The sequence below is a fragment of the Dipodomys spectabilis genome, unplaced genomic scaffold, assembly GCF_019054845.1.
Source record: "Dipodomys spectabilis isolate Male_0828 unplaced genomic scaffold, ASM1905484v1 ptg000353l, whole genome shotgun sequence".
In the NCBI taxonomy this organism is placed as follows: domain Eukaryota; kingdom Metazoa; phylum Chordata; class Mammalia; order Rodentia; family Heteromyidae; genus Dipodomys; species Dipodomys spectabilis.
Window position 1 is genome coordinate 621,778 of NW_024871030.1, and position 26,129 is coordinate 647,906.

The following is a 26,129-nucleotide window of genomic DNA, read 5'->3' on the forward strand; positions in this document are numbered from 1 at the left end:
CAAACCCTTAAAATGCTTTTAGAAAAATCCTAACACAGTTCTTTATCACTCTCTGTAAAATTTTCATAGCCCTGTAAAATGGGTAGCATAAATACTAAATAGTTTAAAAATTATTTGCTTCTATTCTCATTATAGGCTACTGAAATCTGGCTAGTTATTAAATTAGAAATCATGGATCTGCCTAATGCATTTATGCATAGGAAATGGGATAGGTACCTTTTGAAGTCATTTATAGATAAATCACAAAATGAGTTCCTGAATTAGATTTAGAATCTGACAAAGACTTTTCAAATGAACACTGGAATATGGTACACAGATTTTTAAAAAAGAAAGAATAAAACAAAGGAGCCAGGGAATAGTTGTGACACTATATCCTGGTTCATTTGCCAAACATCATGCTCCACCATTGTCCCAGAGTACTCAATACAGCTGAAGCTACTGCTTGGTACAATGGCCAACAGATTCCAGCAATAACCTCAATAGGGACTTTACCAATTTTAGAGCTTAGTCATTTTCCTCATCTATATATCCTTACAGTTGCAGTTTCATATAGGCCCCTCCCTTCAAATTGCTATCTTGGCTCTGAGGCCACCTTATTAGGTAAACTATTCCCTGTTCCTACTTTCTTAGAAATGCCCTCTCACTTCTTGGAAAACTCCACAGTTATGTATATATTCTTAGTATATCATTAAACATTATTCATATCCTGGTACATTTGGCTCATGCCTATAATCCTAGTACTCAGAAGCTGAGATCTGGAAAATCTCAGTTCAAAGCCAGACTGGACAGCAAAGTCCAGGAAACTCCATCTCCAAAATGGCCACCAAAAAGCTGGGCTTCAAGCATAGCTCAAAAGATAGAATGCCAGTCAAGAAAGCTTAACACTTGGTACCATAAGAAAAAAATCTATTCATACAAATGCTTAAGCATATGAGCTCTGAGTACTTGACATTTCATCAAACTGACATCCCTCAGTTTCCTCTGGGGTGTACTATTACTTTATGATCAATTCTATTTTTATAAAACCTAGAATTTGCTTATGTAAATCTAATAAAGTCTTCCATTAGTTAATGCCTTAATTCTTTCTTCCTTGAAAGCAAGGACTTGCCATCTGTCTCCCCTGACAAATATGAACAAAATTGTGTTGTTGGTTTACAAATTATGAGACTCATTAGGGCAGCCAGGGCTTTACCAGGAAGACTTGAACTTTCTAAGGACAAAGGTGAGATGAGAAGGAAATGCAGTTATGTAAGATTTGAAAAGTTTCAGATATAGTCTATACCCTGTGTTTCACAGATACCACCACTGATGTGGTCTGATCTCTTTATTTCTGTGTGTGTAATGAAGAAGACAATTTTACTGTCAAAGAAAAATATCCATTATGAATTGCTGGATCAGAACTAGAATTAATCTAAACATATGTGGCAATTCAAAAGTATGATTTTTCAAAGTTATAGTAATAATCTCCCTTCCATCAAAAATTAAAGCAATTAATTACACACTATTGGAAGAACAAAAAACTGAAAAAGGTATGATCCGACTGAAAAAGGTATGATGCAACTTAAAAGCAAATAATACATAGCATGATTTGGAGAATTAAGGTTATGAGAGAAAACAATCTATTTCTTGATGCTTGGAATGTTTTCTTTAACGATGTAGAATTGGATAAGCAGAGGATATATGTATCCTGGTTTACCTGTGAATACTTTTATTTTCTCAAAAACATCACTATTAATTATTGGTTTGAAGCAAAAGGTCACTAAAAGTATAGTCATTTGAATTTATTCAGCACTTCTGGAAACAGAAGAGTCAATAAAAAGTGTGTAGTGACTGGGAAGTGGTTCAGTGGCAAAACACTTGCTGCGTATAGGTCAGAGCAGACCTTGTGATCTCCTTATTTTTATTTTTTGAATATTTTATTATACAAAGTTATACAAAGGTTATACAAAGTTATACAAAGGAGTTGCCATTCAAAAAGTAGTTTATGAAAATAGTGCCTCTTGATAAATGTCACTCCTTTTAACATTCTCACTCACTTCTTCCAACCCCACCCCTTCCTCACTGTTCTTAATTTTTTAGGTTTTATATTGGATTTTTTGACATTTAACAAAGCACTTTACTTATAAAATACATCTTGATCTGAATCATCCCTTCACCATCTTCACTCCACCTTTGCCCCACCCTTTCCAATATTTTTCTCAGTTCTGTGGCATATATAATGCATTCTTGTGTGTATTCTACTCCTTTCCGCTCTTCATTGTTCTATGCCACTCCTCTTGCCCCATCTCTTGAAAGTACCCATTTCCTGGGACTTATTTTGTTGGGCTCTATGTTAGTCTTTCTAAAGAATTATATTATTTGCACTGTCCATATAAAGTCTATTATACTTCAGTAAATTCACTTATAACCCCTTGCATACCACCCAATGTGTTTATTTATAGATTTATAGGCACATTCTAGCTCCCACAATGAAGGAAACCATGTAACCTGTGTTTCTCTGGGTCTGGATTACTTTACTTAATGTAATTTTTTCCAACTCTTTCCATTCCCTTACTAACTGTACATTATCATTCTTTCTGATGGATGAGTAGAATTCCCATATGTTCATATACATATTTTCTTGATCCACTCATCCATTTAGAGGTGTCTGGGCTGATTCCATATCTTGCCTGTAGTACAAAATTACTGCAACAATCATGGTTGTTCTGGTAGCTTTAGTGTAGCCTGGTTTGTGGTCGATTGGATAAATGCCCAGGAGTGGAATTGCTGGGTCATAGGGTAGTTCTATGTATTGGTTTTTGAGAATCCTCCATACTGTTTTCAAAAGTGGTTGAATAAGCTTACATTCCCACAAATATAGTAATAGAGTTACCTCTTGGCCACATCTCTCCCAGCATTTATCATTGCTATTGTTGTTGACAAAGCGCATTCTAACTGGGTTGAGGTGGAATCTTAGCATTGTTTTGAATTGCATTTCCTTTATGGTCAGAAATGAAGAACATTTCTTCATATGTCTGTTGGCCACATTTACTTCTCTTGAGAAGTCTGTCTTTAAGTCATTATCCCATTTATTAATTGGAGCCCTAGTATTTCCCCTACCCTTTCTTGTAAAAGTTTCATGCTTTCTAGGCTTACATTGAAGTCTTTGCTCCATTTTTAATTGATGCTGGTGCAAGTGATATATAAGGATCTAGTGTCAGTTTTCTGTATGCGCATATCCAGTTTTGCTAGTACCATTTATAAAGAGGCTGTCTTTCTTCCAGCTGTTTTGGGCTTCCTTCCTTGTTGAATATTAGAAAGCCATAGGTCTGTGGGTTCATTTCTAGGTCTTCTATTCTGTCCCATTGGTCCTCCTTGGGCCTATTTTTGTGTCATGATCTCCTTATTTTGAAAAGTGAGAAAATAACTGCCAGAGTAAGATAAATGTTCTGTTTTATACAACTTATGTAACAGAGCTATACCTGAGAACCAGGCTTCTTGAATCCTTTCATTAACAAATTTTCTTTTCTTTTCTTTTTTCTTTTTTTTTTTGGTTCGGCTGTGGGGCCTGAACTCTGGGCCTGGGCTCTGTCCCTCAGCTCTTCAGCTCAAGGCTAGTGCTCTACCACTTGAGCCACAGCACCACTTCCAGTTTTTTTCTCTTTGCTTATGTGGTGCTGAGGAATCGAACCCAGGGCCTAATGCATGCAAGGCAAGCACTCTACCACTAAGCCACCTTCCCAGCCCCCACTAACAAATTTTCTTGTCCAAAGGAATCTGAACTTATTTTTACTAAAAGCCTACCTTAACCAACTTTCCTCAAGCCACTGTCACAATGCAAGCCATCTAGCATCCACACCACAGATTAATTGTGACACTCTGTCAGAATAATTCTGTCAGAAGAATAGTATAAACACACTAGGTACCTGTTTTTCCCCCAGTACCAGAGTTTTAACTTGGAGTTTTGTATCTGCTCAGCTTCCTTGCTAGATATTCTGCCACTTGAGCCAGACCTCCAGTCTAGATTTTTGCTGCTTATTTTGGAGCTGAGATATTTCTGACTTTTCTTTCCAGAATGAACTTGAGTCTTAATCCTCTGGATTTAACATGATGAGTAGCTAGGATTGCAAGTGTGAGTTACTAGTACCCAGGTTTAATATCCTTTTCTTCCTTTCTGCCTCTCTTCTTTCCTTCCTTCTTTTTCTTTTCTTGCTTTTATTGCCAGTTACTATTCTAGATAAATCTTGTACAAGATGCAAGTTCAAATGGCAACACTTATGATATCTGTAATACTATCTCCTACCATTTATTCAGTATTCATAACATTTTAAACACTTTCAGTGGCAGGCAAGCATTTTACATGCATTGCTTCATACAGTGCTCACAGTCAGACTTGGCTATGGTACTAGTTTCAATCCAATTTTTAAAACAGAGGATAAGTCAGGTGCAGTGGCTCAGAACTGTAATCCTACTCAGGAAGATGAGATCTGAGGTTCCCCATTGGAAGCCAACTCACGCAGGAAAACCTGTGAAACTCATACTCCATCAAACTACCAAAAAAAACAGCTGTGGAGGTGTGGTAGAGTGCTAGCCTTAAGCAAAAAGTGCTCATGGTCAACTCCCAAGCCCTGAGTTCAAGCCCCAGGACTGGCAATAAAAGAAAGAAGCAGAGAGAGACAGAGAGAAAGAGAGAGAGAGAGAGAGATTCAGACAGACAGACAGAGACAGAGACAGAGAGAGAGAGAGTTAACCCATAAGTAACACAGGCTACAAATGGTATTTAGAGGATGTTTAGAGTTCTCTGTGGTAACTCCTTCTAGGCATTTTCCACTCTTAAGAGCAATATGGAGGGTGGTCCAGCATTTCTATCCCCTCCATTCTACATAAGTCTATTTGTTACAGTGTCCACTTGACAATCACCTTTGGAAGGGCAAATCTACAGCAGTTTCCTCTTTTCAGGTTTATTTTCAAACTTTTCGATATAATGCAACATAATCCCTTCATTCTAACATTTGGCTGGAACTGAGAATAGCACGATACTAGTATTTCCCTAGCATACACCAGGCCAGGATTCCATTCACAGAACCAAAGCAAAAAATTTGGCTGGATAATCTTTGCATTTTTGGAGAAACTCCAGGTACTTACCCATAATATGGTTTCTCAAGAAATGTGTTATCATAAGCAGTTATCATAAGTCCTCTTTTTCTCTTCTCTAATCTTTAGAAGATATTAATTTGAATCTCTATTAATTTCCTTCCTGTCTGATAAACAAGTATACTGAGAAAATTCAACACAATGAAATAGCCAGAGGGGGGAAAAAAAGAAATAGCCAGAGGGCCAGGACATATTCTACAAGTCACAAGCTAGAGGAAGTTACGGGTAAGACTAAAAACCATCTAAAACAAATTCAGAATGACATCCAGGTATTGTAAAAACCTGACAGTACTAAATTTTTCTTTGGAAACACTCTCAGATTTGTAACTGAGAAGCCACAACAGCATAAATATCAGGTTGGGTTATGTTTCAGCTTAAATCACTGTGCTTAGAAGCAAATTGTGTCTCAATTTGCAGCTATAAAATGGAGGTGATGATAGAAGCCTGGCACAGGTGTGCTGAGGTCGTTGAAGGTACTCTGAGAATGGTTAATTGCTCTATACATGTGCAAAGGGTTTGCTTTGAAGGGCCTTGACACTCAGCAAAACTTGAAAAGAATTTGCATCATTATACATTTTTTCATTAATTGAACATTTTATGGTTTATAAACTATTCACTGAATTTTTAACACACACATAGACATAAAACATTGATACATGATTACTAACAGTAAAAGTGAGGTGAAGAGAAATGATCTAACTACCATAATCAATACAAAAATGAAAAGAAAAAGAAGCAAAGGACAAGAAAGATGCTTTACGGCTATATAATGTGGTTCTAAATGCCATTTTCCTGCTGGGCATGGGTGTCTCACGTCTGTGATGATAGCCACTCAAGAGGCTGAGATACAGAGGAGGATACAAGGGCAGTCCAGGCAAAAAAAGTTTGATAGACTCTCTCTCCAAAATAACCAGTAAAAAGCTGAGCTGGAGGCATGGTTCAAGGGGTAAAATATCATCAAAGTAAGTGCAAGGCTGTAAGTTCAAATCTGATATTGTTTTAAAAAGGGGGAGGGGGCAAAAGCCTATTTAAAGCTAAAGCATCTATCAAAGATGCCTGGGGGATTCTTTTAATAAAGGAGTTGAAGATTGTGTATTTTTATCAAGTATATTATGTGGTAATCTTCCCAGTTGGAATTTCTGTTTGTACTGTCCTTTGAAGTAGTCTCATAAGGCGGAACATTTGTCCTTCTAACAATGCCTGGATTCCTTTGCTAACATTCTTGTAAAAAGTGTAACTTTTCTACATGAAAATAATGCATTGTAAATATTTTAAAATAATTCAAACTAGCAAAAAAAGGAGGAGGGAGAAATCTCTTTTCTATGCTGACAATGAAGATTCTTTCAAACGATCTGAAAAGGACAAAGGCTTCTGATTTTATCTGACTGCAAATAAAGTGAGCAAGTTGCTGAAATACATAATTATCTATTTGGAACATGATACATGGGATTTTGCGATGTTACTAAAGTGGCTTCTATTAAAATTTAGATTTTATAAGAATGGCCAATAGACACAGGAAGAAATAACTTCTCTGGTCATAACAGAAATGCAAATCAAAATAACATTGAGATTCCACCTCACCCCAGTTAGAATGGCTATAACAAAGAAATGTAAAAACAATAGATTTTGGAGGGGATGTGGCCAAAAGGGAACCCTACTGCACTGTTAGTGGGAGTGTAAATTTGTTCAACAACTCTGGAAAACAGTATGGAGGTTCCTCAAAAGACTAAACACAGAGATTCCCTATGACCCAGCAATCTCAGTTCTGGGCATTTACCCAAATGATCACAAACAAGACCATACTAAAGCTACGAGCACAACTATGTTTATCACAGCATTATTCACCATAGCTAAGATATGGAACCAACTCAGATGCCCCTCAGTAGATGAATGGATCAAGAAAATTATATATATATATATATATATATATATATATATATATATATATATGAATTCTATGCTTCCATCAGAAAGAATGACACAGCCCCATTTGTTAGTAAATGGAAAGACTTGGAAAAAATCATATTAAGTGAAGTAAGCCAGACCCAAAGAAATACAGGCCCTATGGTTTCCCTTATTTGCAATAATTAGTATAAGCCTAGGATAATCTTATCAGATGAGCAGAAAAGCTCAAAAGCTATATGCATATGACCATATAAGATGATACTAAACAAAATGAACCCCAAGATATGAACACAGGAGGTTTTTATTTGTCAATATTGTTTTTAATGTATTATGTGATTTTTTTGTTTCTTTTGTATGTTCTTCCCCCTATGGTATATCTCCTGTTGTCACTGTATTTGATTGTGGTACCTTGCATATGTCATGTACATTTATCTAATTTGGGGAGAGGAAGGGGAATAACAAAATGTTGAAACAAAGATATAGGATGACCCATTGAAACAATGAAACTCACAAGACACTATGTTGAAAACAAACTTTACAACTTATGGGGAGAGAAGAGTGGGGAAGATGGGGGTGGGAAGGGATAATAGGAGAAAAACAGAGGAGTGGGTAACAATGTTCAACAAGAAATGTACTCATTACCTTACTCATGTAACTGTAACCCCATGTACAACATCTTTACAATAAAATATTTTTTTAATCTAGATTTTTAAAAAGTGTGGGCATGATTCTCTGTTACCTTTGGCATAAACCAATTTGTTTAATGGTAACTCCTTTGTAAAACCACTTAAAGATAATAATAAAGCAGTTTGAATTTTTTTAAAAAAATCAGTGTTGTAAAATATGATACTTCCCATCCACATTTTTAAGATGTCTAACAATAGCAGCCAAGCCATTTTTAAGATGTCTAACAATAGCAGCCAAACCATTTAGGGTAGGACTTGGGAATAAAGAAAATGACAAAATACAGCAATCAAACTTGAGAGGGAAATGGAAAAATACTGTAACTGGATGCTTAACTCATGGCAGGCAAAGAAATTAATTGTTTCTTACATAGAATGTATTGACAAAGAGACCTCAGCTCTAGCAACACCTTTGCCAGATTATAAGAAGCAACTGAAAAAGTGCTTTCATTGTGCTGTGAAACAATTAAAAGCTGGACACCAAACACCCCTTCTTTGCATGTGTGCTGTTTGATCTGAGCTTTTCAACACTCACAATTACCCAAGGCTCCAGTGAAGACAGAATTCTCTGATGAGTATCTAAGCTCAGGAGAGTTCATCTGCCAGGAAACTTATTCCTGCTCCTCTCCAGTGGAAGCCATAACAACTTCTTAGGAACTTCTTAGACAGACTAAGATTATGGGCAATCAAGCCACACCTTGGAACTGTTTTAATTATGCATACTTCCCCCTCTTACATTTCTCTATTATTTTTATTAAGTTTTTTTATTGTGAAAATACTGAACAGAGGGGTTACAATTACATGGGCAAGATAATGAGTACATTTCTTATCAAGCATTGTTGCCTCCACCTTTGTTTCCCCTTACCATCCCTGCCCTCTCATTCCCCCCAAACCCCCACCTTTCCCCAACCCTGCCAAAGTTGTAAAGTTCATTTTTCAACATAACTTCTTGTACATCTCATTGTTGCAATGGGTCCACCTGTATCCCTATTTATTGCATCATTATTTACCATAGCTAAGATATGGAATCAACCCAGATGTCCCTCAGTAGATGAATGGATCAAGAAAATGTGGTATAAACACACAATGGAATTCTATGCCTCCATCAGAAAGAATGACATTGCCTCATTTGTTAGGAAATGGAAAGACTTGGAAAATATTATATTAAGTGAAGTAAGCCAGGCCCAAAGAAACATAACATAAGTCCCATGGGTTCCCTTATTTACAATAACTAGTCTATGTCTGAGACAAGCAGAAATGGTCAGATAAGTTGATGTTAGGTGAAATGAACCCCAAGACAAAAACTCAAATGGTTTTTCTTTCTTGCTATTGTTTCTAACGTATTTATAAGATGATTTCTTTGTTGCTTTGTATGTCCTTCCCCCACGGTATAACCCCTGTTTTCACTGTATTTGATGTTGGTATAATTTGGGGAGGGGAAGGGAAAAAACATTTCCCTATTTGACCTGAGGCCAAAGTTTGCTCTGTAGAGGACAGCTGAAGTTATACTGAAGTGTTGTCTTACCATCTCTGACATGTGATAAATCTCCTTTCTCTTCCCTTCACTATATCTCTTTATTTGGTATATAGGAGTTAGTGGCTTGACCTAACATGGTACTCCTGGAGTTTTAGACTGGGATCTAAAAATCCTGTTTCAAGATAATTTTTATTTAATAGTGTTGTATGATTTTTTTAATATCCTTTTCCTATTGGCATTGATAGATCAAATTGATTTATTTAGCCCTTACTAGGCATCAATTTCTGTGGCATATACTTGATATAGATTAGCTAATTTCCATCTCCCAAACATTAGTAGCTACTACTAGTAATATCTCAACATTGCAAACAAGGCATTCAGAGTTGAGAAAAGAAAAATTCTCAAAGCCCTAAAACTTAAAAAAATAAATATTTATATCAGATTCTAAAGACTATGCTTCTTTAAACATATAATACTCTTTCAATTAATCTCATTCTCACAAGTTCCATTCCCTCATACGTTATCCTTAAGATGATGTTCTAAATTTCATCAGTTCAGGATGTGACTCATGAACACTGACCTCTTAAATAACTAATCTTGTTTCAAGGAGAAGATCCAACATGTATAAAGGTTTGTTTATAGCTTCTGGAATAAGGTCATGCTCAGCATCATAATCAGAGCGGCTTGACATCTAAGAACATTCTGATATCAATGCAAGACTCGCTAATAAGCTGACGACAGAGTTATGAGTCAAACCAAATTTATTTCTTTGTATACTGGTACTGGGGCGTGAACTCAGAATTGTCCCTTAGCTTTTTCTGTCAAGACTAGCCCCCCCACCATTTGAGCCACTCCCTTGCTTCTTGCTTTTTTGTGGTTAATTGGAGAGAATAGACTCATGGACTTTTCTGCTCAGGCTGGCTTCGAACCATAGTCCTCAGATCTCAGCCTCCTGAGTAGCTAAGATTGCAGGGATGAGGCATCAGCACCCAAAACTAATTTACTTTTGATGATAACTGGAAAATAACATGTCCTGCAATGGAGTAACTCATAAAGCATGCTGGAGATGATTTTATGTATATTCAAAAACCAAAGGACTTTGAACAAGACAAATTCATCCTGTTTATTACTACCCAAATAGTGTAAGTCATTTCCTACAAAAATACACAAGAGTGGCTGGGAAGGTGGCTCAGTGGAAGAGTGCTGCCTCACATGCACAAGGCCCTGGATCAATTCCTCAGCACCACATAAGCTGAAAAAAGCTGCAAGTGGTGCTGTGGCTCAAGTGGTAGGGTGTTAGCCTTGAGCTGAAGAGCTGAGGGACGGTGCCCAGGCCCAGAATTCAACTCCCATGACCAACAAAAAAAATGCACAAGGAATTTAGGCACATGCTGAAGATGTATGTAACTGAAATATGGGTAGGATTTCTTTTGAACAAATACACCATAACATTCAGTTATACATGAGATTTCATTTGCATCCTTGCTCAGTTTGCATACAAACATTGATATGCATTAATACTTATTGAACATTTTCAATAAATCATATTAAAATACAAGTAGTCATACTTCTTTTTAGCTGATTTCTCATATGACATCCTGAGTTCATCCAGCTAATAAGTTTCCTCACGTGCTGTCAAAACTAGAATATTTGGTTTGAAGTTATTACAACAGCAACCAGGTTTATGGTATTAATATTTAAAGCTATTTGCACATTTCAGAGTTTGTCCCTGATCTGATTATATCAGTGCTTAATAATTTTATAATTCTATCCAACAAACCACCCACAAGCTCATTAAAAATAACTAATTAAAAAAGTACAAGCTATTTTTCCAATAAGCCATCAATTAGGAAATATTTCTTAAAACAAGTCAAATTGTTATTATTAACTATACCTTATATTCTAGGCAAATGAAGTCACAGCTGAAGAGCAAAGTACTATCTTGAAAAGCAACACTGTTTTGGAATTAACAAAACAATCTCATTTTTGTTCCAACACTCCTCTACACTCCCCAGATGCTCCCAAATTCTTGTTTTCAGAAACACAGTATGTTCTGTACCCAAACTGTTCACATCATGTAACTACTTCAAAAGTAAGGAATAGGGTGTGCTCACATTGTTAATACTCATTAAAAACAGAACACAAACTGTACAACAGAAGGTTTTATAACCCTTCAAGTTTGTTCCACCAGTTTACTGATTTATATCTGCAAGAGAACAGAAATACAATGTAGGATTATAAGGTTAACCTCTAGTTATGGGAGGAATGTTAGCAAAACAATTAAGTATTTTTATCATGTATTTATTACTCAACAATTATTCTGAGGAGCCAAATACTGTTATAGGCACTGAGCACATGTCAATGAACAAGAATAAGTGCCCAATTCCATTTCTGGTATGGGAGACAGATGATAAGCACTTCAGATAATTACAAGCTATATAAAGGAAAGGAATGTAAGATAATGTGTAAGAGAAGGTAAAATGAATAAAGAATGCCTCTTAGTAAAAATGACATAAAAGACTGGAATGAAGGATACAAGGGAAGACTCGACCATGTAGAAGAAAGAACACATTGCAAATCTCTAAGACGGGAATAAGCTTAGTAGTCATTACTAAGTTGGAAGAGAATCTTGCCAATATAGGCAAACATTGGACTATTTTAATAAATTTACCACTTATTTTCTGTGAAATGAAAATCACTTAGGTTGTCATAAACAGTGACTTGGTATAAATTACATTTTAAAGGACTATTATATGGAAGGAAAATTTAGAGGCATAGTCTAGACTAGCACAGACAATTACTCAAACCAAGTTTATAGCAGTGGCATGCATATAGAATGTTCTGCTGTATTGAGTGTAGAGTCTTATAAGCCTCTATTTTTGGCCAAAGTAACTAGATATGTTTATGGTGATGAGGATGGTGATCCAGACCCAAACCTTTAAATCTACCAGAGGAAAATGTAAGTGAACTCTGATAGTTATAGGCACAATATATATTTTCTGAATAAGTATCTAGATGCCCAGGGAATAAAAGCAAGAATTGGCAAATGGGACTACATCAAATCAAAGAGCTCCTGCACAGCAAAAGAAACAGTTACCAGAACCAAGACACAGTCACAGGATGGGAGAAAAATGTTGCCAGCTTTCATCAGATGAAATATGAATAGCCAGAATACATGAAGAACTCAGAAAGAAAAACAAATGATCCAATTAATAGATGGGCAATTTATGCTTATAATCCTAGCGACTTGGGAGGCTGAGATATGAGGATTGCAGTTGGAAGCCAGCCTGGACAGGAAAGTGAAACTCTTATCTTCAATAAACTCAGAAAAAGCCAGAAGTGGCATTATGGCTCAAATGGTAAAGCACTAGCTTTGAACACCAAAAGTCTCAGGACAGCACCCAGTCCCTGAATTCAAGCCCCAACCAGCATGCATGCACACACTAACAGACACACAGACACACACACACACACACACACACACACACACAGAATTGTATGGATTTCTGAAAAGTGACCAAGTAAGCTGTAAATCTGTTTGATTGCTTATATGTGACTTAAGCCTGATTAAAATATTTGATATAAAAATAAATGGGCGTTCAAACTGAATAGACAGTACTCAGAAGCAGCAACACAAATGAATGATCAATACATGAAGACATTTGGGACATCCCTAGCCATAAAGGAAATGCAAAACATAAGCCACATTAATATTTCATCTCACCTCAGTCAGAATGGCATTCATCGATAAAACAAATAACAAATGCTGGCCAGGATTTGGGGCGGGGAGAATAGAACCCACATAGACCATAGGTGGAAATGTATACTAATATGACAACGCTATAGAAATTAGTACAGGGATTCTTCAGAAAATTAAAAACAGACCTGCTTTATGACTCCACCCTACCACTATATACAAAGGATATTACAAAGGATACAGATGAAAAACAAGATGGAGGAAAGGCAGAGGGAAGGGTATATGAGAAGAGGCACAAAGCTTCCATGACCTGGCTATTCATCTAATCTTCTAAATGTATTTTCTTCAGCAAGTAATCAAAATAACTTCAATTATTTTTAATAAGAAAATTGAGCATTGGAGATGGTAGTAGTGGTAAGGGACCAACCAACGAGAGAAAACAAGTGTCAGATGGCAAATCCAAATCCCGGTCTTGGACAAGGAAAAAAGAAAATTAAAATATTTTTCTTGTTAAGTCTAGAAATATAACAAGTTCTGAACTGAAAGAATACAAAAAATTCCAGTTCAGGTTCTGCTTTCAAAATACAGAAAGGAAAAAGAGCATAAAATTTTAATTAGATTTTGAAAACTTAGATGGATCAAACAATATAGCTGAGCATACTCTGAGAGTTCCATGAGTGTTTAACTCCAGATAACATTATTTTTTGAAATTCTGGATTATATAGGCAGTCTACTTGGAATGTGGACTATGGACACAGAATCATTTCACTTTCTTTTGTTTTTCAGTTTCTTGTAGTATGCTTTTCCTTCCTGTCCCTGTCTTTTCTCTTTCTTACTTTTCTTTTTCCTTTTTCTCATTTTTTCCTTTTTTATTGATTATATACATCAGATTGTGCCTTGCCCTGAGTTATTTGGGTACCAATATCAATATGAAATGACTTGCTACCTTGATCATGCAAGGAGGAAATCAGTAAACATTGAGAATAACCATGCACACATAAATTTATTACACTTATCAAGACACATTATAAAACAAGGAACAGTTGAACCACCATATATTGGACATATCAAACCTATTAGACACATCAGAGTAAACCAAAGACACACAGACACACACAAGGACAGACACTTCAAACTTTAGCACAGTATGGCAACATATAACTTTGCATGGCCTATATCGATGTACTCCTCACAGCCTCTACCCAGGAGATTACCCTGGGTGTGATTACCTGAAATGTGATTTGAGTATTATACAAACTGGCAATTAAGATTGAAATTTTAAAAATAAAGAATTTCCATGGTAACTATTCCAAGTGAAACAAAGAATAATCATGGCAGTAAAGTTGGTAAAACTGATGTCACTTGAGAATCTGTTGACATTCAATAAATATGGATGTTGAAGAAACCCATAAACTTTACAGTCTATGCTAACGGCAGGAGATGCTTCAAAAATCAATGCTTTCTTTTCTACTAAATGGAAATTAATAAATGTTTGGATCACTAGTTGTCTTTATTTTTTAAATACTAGGGCAATTCTTTCTTTTCTTTTTCTTCTTTCCTCTCCCCCCTTTTATTTCTTTTGAGATAGGATATCATTATGTAGATCAGGTGACTTCAAACCACTAAGATCCCAAACAGACCAAGCTAGAACTTAGAGTCTTCCTATCCAAGCTACAGGAGTGCTGTTATTACAAATATTTACTGTCATATCAGCCAATACATTTATCTGCATTAGGGAAGGGAAGGGGAAGAACAAAATGGTGGGACAAAGGACAAAGGGGGAACCAAGGTAACAGAGATACAAGACAATATGTTGGAAATGATCTGTACAACTTGGAGGGGTGACTGGGGAGGGAAAGTGGGAGAAAAATGAGGGAGGGGGTAACAAGTTCAACAAGAAATGTACTCACTGCCTTACTTATGTAATTATACCTCCTCTGTACATCACCTTGACAATAAACTTAAAATAATAAAAAAGCAAATAATAAAATAAAAATACATTTTCACTAGCTCTTTGGCTTCAGAATAATATTTTTCATGTATCACTTAGAGATTAAACCCGTCTTGTAACCATAAGCTTACTTTTAAGAAGTACTTATGATCCCTAGACGTATTCTTTATTCATATATGATAGAGTTTTATAGTTGTTCAATCAAGTGATTGTTTTTCATTAGAATTAAATTTCCTACTTTAAAAGGAATAATGCTTAAAAACTTTATGCTTAGAAGCTCATGATATTTTAATCCAAAGTAGTCTGCTTACATCCTTCTTTCTTTCCTTCCTTCCTTCCTTCCTTCTTTCTTTTTGTATGGGTCATAGGACTTGAACTCAGGTCGGTCCTAGGTGCTTTCCTTGATCTTTTCATTTTCCTCATGTCTAGTCCTCCACCACTTGAGCCACACCTATATTTCCAGCATTTGTTTGGAGATTAGTTGGAGATAGGAGTCTCACTGACTTTTTTATAATTTTTTTATTGTGAAAATACCATACAGAGGAGTTACAATTACATGGGCAAGATAATGAGTACATTTCTTATCAAGTATTGTTGTCTCCTCCTTTGTTTCCCCTTACCATCCCTTCCTATCTCCTCCCCCCCTTCCATTCCCCCCCCTCACCAAAGTTGTAAAGTTTGTTTTTAAGTGAAGTAAGCCAGGCCCAAAGAAACATAGGCCCCATGGTTTCCCTTATTTGCAATAACAAGTATATGTCTGAGACAAGCAGCAAAGGTCAGATAAGTTGATGTTAGGTGAAATGAACCCCAAGATAAGTATTCAGATGTTTTTTTTTTTTTCTTTTATGTGATTGTTTCTAACATATTTATAAGATGATTTCTTTGTTGCATTGTTTGTCCCTCCTCCACGGTATAATCTTTGCTTTCACTGACTTTCTTGACTAGACTGGCTTCAAACCTTGATCCTCAAATCTCAGCCTTCTGAGTAGCTAGGATTACAGGCACGAGCCACTGGAGCCCAGCTATTACCTATTTCTTGATGTTTTTGATAGCTACTTTGGGGCCTAGGCTATAAAGTTTCCTAAGTAACTTTTGAGTTTTTTCATTAAATCACAACCTCAGACTTTATTTTTATAATTTGTGTCTATAACCTTCAACTCAGTTTATTGTATTAGTGTTGACATAGTCATAAGCATAGGTCCAGTCTCTCATTTCTTAGCAACTTCCTGAGTTTCCATTTTTTACTCAGTAATATGGATATCCCCTGCTCTTACATCTATTGACAGGGCAGAAAAAAATAACTGTTATAAATTGGGAGTCTTAGCCGAATGCTGATGGCTCATGCCTGTAATCCTAGCTACTCAGGAGGCTGAAATCTAAGGATCATAGTTCAAAACCAGCCAGGGCAGGAAAGACCATAGGACTCTTATCTCCAGAAAAAGCTGGAAGTGGCCCTGTGGCTCTAGTGGTAGAGCATTAGCCTTGAGCAAAAAGAAGCTCAGGGACAGTGCTCAGGCCCTGAGTTCAAGCTCCAGGAGTGGCCTCCAATAAATGAGTAGATAAATAAAACAAAATGTGAGTTTTCTAGCAAGGTACTTGTATAGATGTGAATTGAGCAGAGGTGCACCGAGATTATTATATCCCTAGTATTTATTATCTTCTTCTTCTTAGAGGTAACAGAATGTCCATTTTTTAAGTACATGGTCACACAAAATGAGGATTATATTTCTAAGTGTCATTTCAGTTACAGGTAGCATGTGATTCAAGTACTGGCCTACAAGATGCAAATGAGAATTTTAGCTCAAATCTCTGAGTATGATCCTACCTGTTAGAGTGTAGTCTTGGTTATTGAGTCTCCTTTGAACAAGCAGAAGAAGGAACACTCTGAATATGTCAAAACAATCAGTTTAGAGCTGTCCCAATCCTCTGTTGACCTCATAGAATAAAGCTTCATATTTTTGTGCATTGCTGCTTTAGCTAGCCCCAGGGAGTTATGTGAGAGCAAACTACAGTGCTTTTTTAGTTAAATAGAATCTGTAACTTAAAACTAATTAAAGAGATATTTAGCAATGTGTATAAAAATATCTGCAAAGTTCATATCATTTTACCTCCAAATTTCCAAGTAATCTAAGAAGAATGCACTTACACAGTCTCATTCCTCATTTTCAACATAAACTTTAAGTCTGAAGCTCAAGCAGCATTCCTGTGAAGGCCATATTTAGCCTGCACCACACTTCCTTTGGTTCTCATCAAGTGCCTAGGAAATGTACCACACTGATCCACTCCACTTTCAATTATTAAAACATTCAAAAATACTGACATGAGAAAATATACCACATAGGTTCTCAAGTTACTTCTCTGGCCTCAGGGAATTCTGCTACTGTGACAGGAACCATAGAAGCTCTTTCCCCACTAGCAGTTGTTGTCACAGTTTTCTGAATAATGTCCTGATGGGGTGCTCACATGTTTTTGATTCTATCATGTCTCTGTGTTCCAAATGGTTAATAGCTCATCCTATTTGTTTATTATCAGGATACCCTGGAGTTCAAGTTTTCTGTCAATGAATCAATGCTAAGTCTATCAAGTATGTACGTGGATTTTATTGCAGAAGTGTTAAAGAAGATAGCTGATTCCATGATCACAGTTTAATCGTTGCTGGATGAGTAAAATCAAACATGTCTAGAGAAAAAAGAGTTAATTTAATACAGTTAAATTTATAGATGATGGCTTTTCCTTTAACCAACTACCCACAAGATAATATGTAACATCTCTTTTTTTTTGGGGGGGGGGTCCAGTCGTGGGCCTGAACTCTGGGTCTGGGCGCTGTCCCTCAGCTCTTCAGCTCAAGGCTAGTGCTCTACCACTTGAGCCACAGCACCACTTCCGGCTTTTTTCTTTTTGCTTATGTGGTGCTGAGGAATCAAACCCAGGGCCTCATGCATGCAAGGGAAGCGCTCTACCACTGAGCCACCTTCCCAGCCCCTATGTAACATCTCTTATCCTCTAAACTGTCACCTCATTCCTTACAAGAAGATGTGATGCTTTACAGGAGTTCCTCAACTCTCTTGAATTTCTTGCTATTTACACCATAAAAATAATGAGGTATATATACAAATTTATAAACATATATTTGACTTCCACCCCCTATCACTATGGCTGATATACAGACACAGAAAGAGGTCAGTGCAAGTCATCTTGGCTTGGGTTTTAAAGTATATCCATCGTGATTATTTTCCAGTTTTGAAAATGTTTCACTTCACAAATTTGTCTATATTTTCCCCAATCTATTCTGGATTTTGCCTCATCCCTTTCTCTTTCTGGAAGTATTGGGGTTTGAGCTCATAACTTTGAACTTGCTAGCAAGGCAGTGTAACTACTTGAGCCATGTCTCAAGCCGATTTTGCTCTGGTTATTATTTAGAAGTCTCATTTTTTTCCCTGGCCCAGCTTGAACCACAATCATCCTATTTATGTTTCCCACCATGGATGGGATGACAAGGATGCCACAAAATCCAGGTTTTTCTGTTAAGATGGAATATCCCAAACGTCTTTTAGAACAGGATTTCCTGGACTCATGATTCTTCCTATCTCAACTTCCCATGTGTGTGCCACCTTCCCAGATAATGGTTGAGGGGAAGAATCTTACAAGCTTTTTGCTCAGACTAGCCATGAATTGTGATCCTCTCAGTCAATATTACAGGAAAGAACCACAGGTACCTGGCTTGCCTTATTCCCATCTTCATTCAATCTAGATCAGCTTCCATCAGCCAAACTCAGATTGACCTCTGCCTGTTTTATCGTAACACTCTGACAATACCCAACCCTAGAATCAGCTCAGATTCTCTCTGTGCCTCTACTTTAGCAGGTAATTTCTGATGATCGAAATCCATAATAAATTACTTACATGATGAATTTATAACATTCAATTCTAAATAAGCCCACAGTATTATTCAAAAACCTTATTACAAATCTATTCAAATTCATTGCATTCTTTTCTCAACATTCTGTTGCTCTTTATTATCCTCTTTCCTCTAATTTTAAATTGTTTTAGCATTATTATCTTTAAGCAGATGAACAAAGGAGTTGCCATTTAACAGTTTATGGATATATCTTCATTAATGTCTCCACTTTCAACATGCTCACCTCTTCTACCCAGCCCTTCCCTCACTCTTCTAAATTTTCTAGGATTCATGTTGGATTCTTGATTGCATGCATCTCCTCTTCTCTTCATTTGTCCACTCCTTTTCCCCTTGACTCCATGCCACCCCTTTCAAGTGCCTACTTGCTGGTATTTTATTTTGCTGAGCTGTGACTTTGCTTTTCTAAGGAATTACGTTATCTGAGTTCTCTCCAAGCCAGCATCATTCCATTCTTGATAAGTAGAAACTTCTCACCAGTCCTCTCCTTTTCATCCATCTTAGCACAAGACCTGGCCTCTTTAAGAACAAACTAGAAAGTATTAGATGAAAATTCCTTCATTTTTCTCATTTGAAACAAGAATCTTCATACATTCTCCCTTCCTTTCCTCTTGTTATTATGAAAGATATACAGTTTCTATTGTCTAAGGTAAAAGTCTTCACGATATTTTGAATTCCAAAATTCACAAATCTTTTTTTTGGGGGGGTGGGGAGTTCCAGTCGTGGGCTTGAACTCTGTGCCTGGGTGCTGTCCCTCAGCTCTTCAGCTCAAGGCTAGCGCTCTACCACTTGAGCCACAGCGCCACTTCTGGCTTTTTTTTCTGCTTATGTGGTGCTGAGGAATCGAACCCAGGACCTCATGCATGCAAGGCAAGCACTCTACCACTGAGCTACCTTCCCAACCCCTCAGAAATCTTATACTTTATTTTTTTCTTCCTGTAATATATGTTCAGAACACATAAAATAAACAGATGGATGTGCACATATTAGCAGGGCACATGGCATTTGCATTACACATGCTCATTTAACCCTTCCTTTTTTAAATAAGTTTTTTAAATTGTGTAAACACCATACAGAGGGGTTACAATTACATGAGTAAGGTAATAAGTACATTTCTTATCAAGCATTGTTTTTCCCCTACCAGCCCTGCCCTCCCCTCTCCATGACTGTACTCCTGCCCACCCCGCCAAAGTTGTAAAGTTTGTTTTCCAACATAGCATTTTGTACATTTCATTGTTGCAATGGGTCCACCTGTATCCTTATTTAAACAATTTGGTTTTTTTCCCTTCCCTTCCCCAAATTATACCAACATCAAATACAGTGAAAGCAGGGGTTATACCATGGGGGAGAGACATACAAAGCAAAAAAAAAATCACCTTATAAATATGTTAGAAACAATAGCAAGAAAGAAAAAACCACTTGTGTCTTTATCTTGGGGTTCATTTCACCTAACATCATCTTTTTGGGGGGGAGGGGTCCGGTCATGGGGCCTGAACTCTGGGCCTGGGTGCTGTCTCTCAGCTCTTCAGCTCAAGGCTAGCGCTGTACCACTAGAGCCACAGCGCCACTTCCGGCTTTTTTTTTTTGCTTATGTGGTGCTGAGGAATCGAACCCAGGGCCTCGTGCATGCAAGGCAAGCGCTCTACCACTGAGCCACCTTCCCAGCCCCTAACATCATCTTATCTGACCTTTTCTGCTTGTCTCAGACATATACTAGTTATTGCAAATAAGGGATACCATGGTACCTATGTTTCTTTGGACCTGGCTTACTTCACTTAATATAATTTTTTCTTTTCATTTATTTTTGTTGGTCATGGGATTTGAACTCCGGGCACTGGGAGCTGTCTCTGAGCTCTTTGCTCAAGGTTAGCTCTCCACCACTTCAGGCCACAGCACTACTTTCAGTTTTACGGTGATTAATTGGAGATAAGAGTTTCTGCCCAGGATAGCTTCAAACTATCATCCTCAGATCTCAGCTTGCTGAGTACCTAAGATTACAGGTGTGAACCACCAGTACTCAACTTTACACTATCCTTAAAAGCAAAGCCAAACTACCTGTCCACAGGGTTGCCTTCAGTTACTGCTCCAATGCTTCCAACTTCTTCAAACCAAATTTCCAGAAAGTTGTCTACATTTGTCATACATTCCCTTTATTCTTTATAATTCCAGTCTTTTCTGGGGTCTGACTTCATTTAATCACTAATCCATGATTCTCCCAACAGGTCTCTCCAGATAACTGTTATCTGATGTTATTTCCAATGATACTGAATACAATCTCATTTATCTCTCAGCAACATTTCCCAATTTACCAACATCGTTGACATACATTTCTCTCCATTGTTTCTGACAATTTTTCCTTCTTCATCTCTGGCTACTCATTTTACTTCATTGTCAGGCTTACCCTTGACTTATTCTAATAGTAACTTTCATAGCTCTTTAATCTTTTTGAAAGACCTTCATCTCTACTTAGTCTATGTTCTCCACAGGTAATTGTACTCACCCCTACAGCCTATGACTTTCAACTGTGTATCTCCCACCTGAACTACTAACCAATAGTTTTCTCAAGATCCTCACTTGTAAGTCTTAAAAGTACCCCAAATGCAAGATATCAAGTGCTAAATCACAATCTTCCATCTGATCAGTGCTCTTGCAGCTTCTTTTCAATACTATAAGCCAGAAATCAAAGAAGCACCTCATGTATACATCTACATGCCTAGTGTCTAATCTATACATATTCCTAAAACTACTTATATCCATCTCCTCCCCCATGCTAGTCAAATCACCACCATAACTACATAATCTCTCTGGACAATAGCTTTGTAGAACATGTCCCTAAGTTTACTCTGTTCCCACCCCATCTTTTCTACATCACACGCATAGTGCATATATTTGGTTTTTTATGCAAATTTTATTATGTAACTTAACCTGCATTTTCATATTACAGTAAGTCAATTTCAGGCTCATAAACTAGCACATTGAGTATATTCTTACTGTATTTGTCACCTGTTTTCTTTTTTCTCATCCACCCCTCCCATTACTCTCTTATAACTCATTTCCCCTGTGGTATTCATTTGGTTTAAACTGTCTGTTAATTGTTCAAAAAATTTATTCCATGGAAATTCATTCATGCATATATAAAAGTTAACTAGATCATGAATGTAAGCATATGCCAGAATGTGTGATTATATAGAAGGTTGGGTTTTAGTTCTAAGGTCCACATATGAAAGAAAACGTGTCATTTGTCTTTCTGGAACTAGCTTCCTCCTTTCAGGAAGGGGGAAATATAAATGAGTCTGGGAAGGGAGAACAGACAGGATGGGGGAGAATAATGGAAAAGATTACTCTAAACAGAAAACACTAGTCACTTAAAGGGACATGTTTAATTATAATCCCCTTGTACAAACTTTTAAAGTTCAGAAAAATAAAACTAAATAATAAAAGAAACCTCAAATGTGTTCCAACACTTTCACTGGCTTTGCATTGTTCTACAGAATAGTTGATAATTATAATGACAGCTCATAATTCAATATGCTCACAGTGTATCAGTGATTCTCTGAGCACTTCACTGTATTCACTCACTTAATCCTTTCTACAGCATGGGGTACAGACTGACGTCATCTCATTTTACTAATAAGGTATCCCGAGGCAGAGACAAACTGCATGATTATCTCCAAGCCTCATTAGCCAGCAAGTAATGGAGCCAAGATTCAAAGATGTCCTTTCAGATGTTGTACATTTAACCTCTATGTGGTTATTGTTCTTCATAAAATATCATAAACTTTACCATGGAAGTCAAGGCTTTCATCTTCCTGGACCTTACTAACATATTTGAGTTCATTACTTACTTGTAAGTCTTGAAAAGGAGAATTTTGTTTTCTCCCTAAGACTTTGCCCATGTAGTTCCACTTAGAGCAATCCTGCTTCATCTGACCTCAACATTGACATTACTCCTAGCCATTGAGTTTTCACTGAGGTACTTATAACTTTCTAGACATGTTAGCTTATTCAACCTGGATTATGTGTATATCCTCCATTCTGATAAATAAAATGTTAGGTAATGAAGTTCTGCAATGATTTTAGTAATTTTACTCACCACTTAGTAAAACAGACAACCAAAGCTGGGCACCAATGACTTACACCTATAATCCTAGCTACTTAGGAGGCTGAGATCTGAGGATCACGGTGAGAAGCCAACCTGGCAGAAAAGACCATGACACTCTTATCTCAGATAAACTACTAAAAAATTCCAGAAGTAGCACTGTGGCATGATAGAGCTCCAGCCTTGAATGCAAAGATGCTCAGGGACGGGGCTCAGGGCCTGAGTTTTAGCACCAGTACAAGAAAAAAAAATACTAAAAGACAAGTTTGTGACTGGGTGTGGTGCCACACCCCAGTAATATAAGCTACATGAGAAATGGAGGTAAGAGGATAGTTATCCAAGGCTAGCTTAAGTTAAAGCATGAAACAATTTTAAAAAACAGACATGGCTGAAATAATAGGACTTTTACAACAAGTCCTATACAAGAGGCCTTGAGTTCAAACCCCAGTACTGCATATCCACAAAAAGACAAGTATGAGAATTATTTTTTGATAAGCATTTGTGTTTTGCTCTAAGCTTCTTCCCCTTCATTTATTGTTCCTTATCCAATGAGATTCCTCCTCTCCTGTTGCCAGAAGTCCCACAACCCGAGTTCATGGGAGAAATTATGCTTAGGAATGTCAGTGAGGGTCTCAAGAGAACAAATCAAATTCCTTTTAGAGTACTGAGAATAGGGAAAGGGACATATACTTAAGACAAAAATAATTCAAAGGTCTGGTAAGGGTTAGAGGTGTCAGGGAAAATAGAGAACAGCTCAGTATTAGATAGCAGTAGTTTGGGAAGGGAGATAATACTCAGAGGTATTTCTCTGTGTAGTCTGGTCCTTAGAAACAGGAGAGCAATCTCAGCAATGATCCAGTCTCATAAACATACCATAGGAGCAGCAGTAGCACATATGAAACAGCCATTCCATGTTGGGACGATGTGATGCTTCAGGAAGATGCATATCAGGAAGTTGATAGAAGATTAATGATCAATAAATAAAGGGATTACTTAATATTTTGGGTTGCCAATGCCTCTCTCTAATATTTGAATAATCTACTAGGTGCCTCAAGTATTAAACTGAAAAACCAAATCATAAAGAGTTGATAAAACTCAACATATAGGGACTGGGAAGGTGGCTCAGTGGTAGAGCGCTTGCCTTGCATGCATGAGGCCCTGGGTTCGATTCCTCAGCACCACATAAGCAAAGAAAAAAAAAAGCCGGAAGTGGCGCTGTGGCTCAAGTGGTAGAGCACTAGCCTTGAGCTGAAGAGCTGAGGGACAGTGCCCAGGCCCAGAGTTCAGGCCCCACAACCGGACCCAAAAAAAAAAACTCAACATATAAAAGAGACAGAAGAATCATATAGTGCTTTATAAGTACATTAAAAACAATAGCAAGAAAAAAAAACACTTGTGTCCCTGTCTTTGGGTTCATTTCCCCCAACTGTATAACCCCTGTATCTGATTCCGGTGCCCTGCATCTTGTATATATATTTTTATAATTTGGGGAAAGAAAGGGAAATAACAAAATGCTTAAATAAGGATACAGGTTGACCCATTGTAACAATGAGATGTACAAGACACTATGTTGAAAATGAACTTTACAACTTCAGGGAGAGAGGAGGAGTTGGGGAGGTTGGGAGGGAAGGAATGGTAGGGGAAAAACAAAGGAGGGGGTAACAATGCTTGAGAGGAAATGTACTCATTACCCTACTCATGTAGCTGTAACCCCTCTGTACAGTATTTTTACAATAAAAGATATATGAAAAAACCACAACAGACCAAATATATATAATATATAAAATATGTAATATATAATATATGTAATATATTATTATATATAATATATTACACCATTCATCTTTTATATATTTACAGAAGACATATATATATATATGAGACAAATGGAGTAATAATGAAAAGGAGTCCTTGAGAAAACAAGAGTATGCCATGATAGGATCTGAAACACATGTGCAGTAATTGAACTTGAACTGAGAGGGCTACTTCTTCCACTGAGACAGAACTAAAGAATTAATACCAATTAATATGTGGAAGGTCAGTAGCTGAATGTTTCAAACACACCTTACAGATTTTTACTTTGTATGTGAAATAAATGACCAGGTGACCTTTGGAAATCAAGCAATAGTTGAGAAGATGGCTGAGTTGAGACTTTGCAAGAAAGTGTGAGTCTAGTTTACATGAGTTGTTGAACTTTTCCTCTGTTTTATCCTGTTGTTTAAATCGTTCTTTCTAACAGTTACATTGCCCTTCATAACCCTAAACAGAATCAGGACAGATCTAGAACCTGAGCCAATGAAGACTAGGATGTCTATTCCAAAGCAACAGAGCTATAATGAGGGAGCTCTAGAACTGGAAACCAGACCTTTGTTCCCTTAATTTATACTCTCAGCACTTAACAATAACAATGGTAACAACAGATCCAAGAAATTTACATGATGCTTCAATACTCTAAAACATTTAATAAAATTTCAATCAAATCACTGATAAGTTCTTGACTTGGCTTTATGTATATGCTTGTATATTAAAATAAGAAGAATAATCTAGAAACATCCAAGAGCCTGCAATGGGTAAAAGTGATTGTGATCATTGTTTGTGTATGTACCAGTACTGGGCTTGAACTCTGTGTGCTGCCCCTTAGCTTTTTGACTCAAGTCTGGTGCTCTACTACTTGAAGTACGTGTCCAATTCTGGCTTTTTAGTTAATTACAGATAAGAGTCTCCTGAACTTTCCACCCTCAACTAGTTTTGAACCACAACCCTCAGATCTCGTATTGCTGAATATCTATAATTGCAGGTGAGTCATTGGCATTCATTGTGATTTTGGTATTTAAGTGTTAATTATATACTTTTCATAGGAAAACAGGCATCAAATGTATAAGATATTGGTATATTTCAGAGCAATGGTGGTGAAAATTGCAAATTTTATTTTAATAATTTTACAATATATGAAACAAAATCACACAGAGTATGTATTATAAAATATCAAATAAAGATAAATGATATCCATTTTAGAGGGGCTTTACAGTTGCCTCTGGGTTTAGGAGAGAAAATTTGCACCAAAGTAGATTATTTTCATTTATAGAAAAAAAAAACCACATAGAAAACAGTCTGAGAGAATGGTCAAACACAACTATCCTTACCATCTCCAAAGCACCAGGTGTTTATGAAGAATTATGATTATTATGGGAAGCAAAGGCTAATATAAAATAATGAATATTAAAATGATAGTAGTATCTATGCTGGTGGTCGAGTATCTATCAATTGT

At 36.9% G+C, this 26,129-nt stretch overlaps 1 protein-coding gene across 4 annotated transcripts in view; it reads right to left on the reverse strand.

Annotated features, from left to right (window-relative positions):
* Nucleotides 1-26,129, reverse strand: part of Il13ra2 (interleukin 13 receptor subunit alpha 2) — a 64,208-nt gene that overhangs the window by 20,318 nt on the left and 17,761 nt on the right. The window contains exon 1 of one of the 4 annotated variants that reach the window (XM_042665834.1): nucleotides 11,093-11,160. The exons of the other annotated variants lie outside the window; for them this stretch is intronic. The gene's annotated coding sequence lies outside the window, so the exon portion shown is untranslated. Of the gene's footprint in view, nucleotides 1-11,092; nucleotides 11,161-26,129 lie in introns of those variants that run through there. 4 annotated transcript variants of the gene reach the window in all.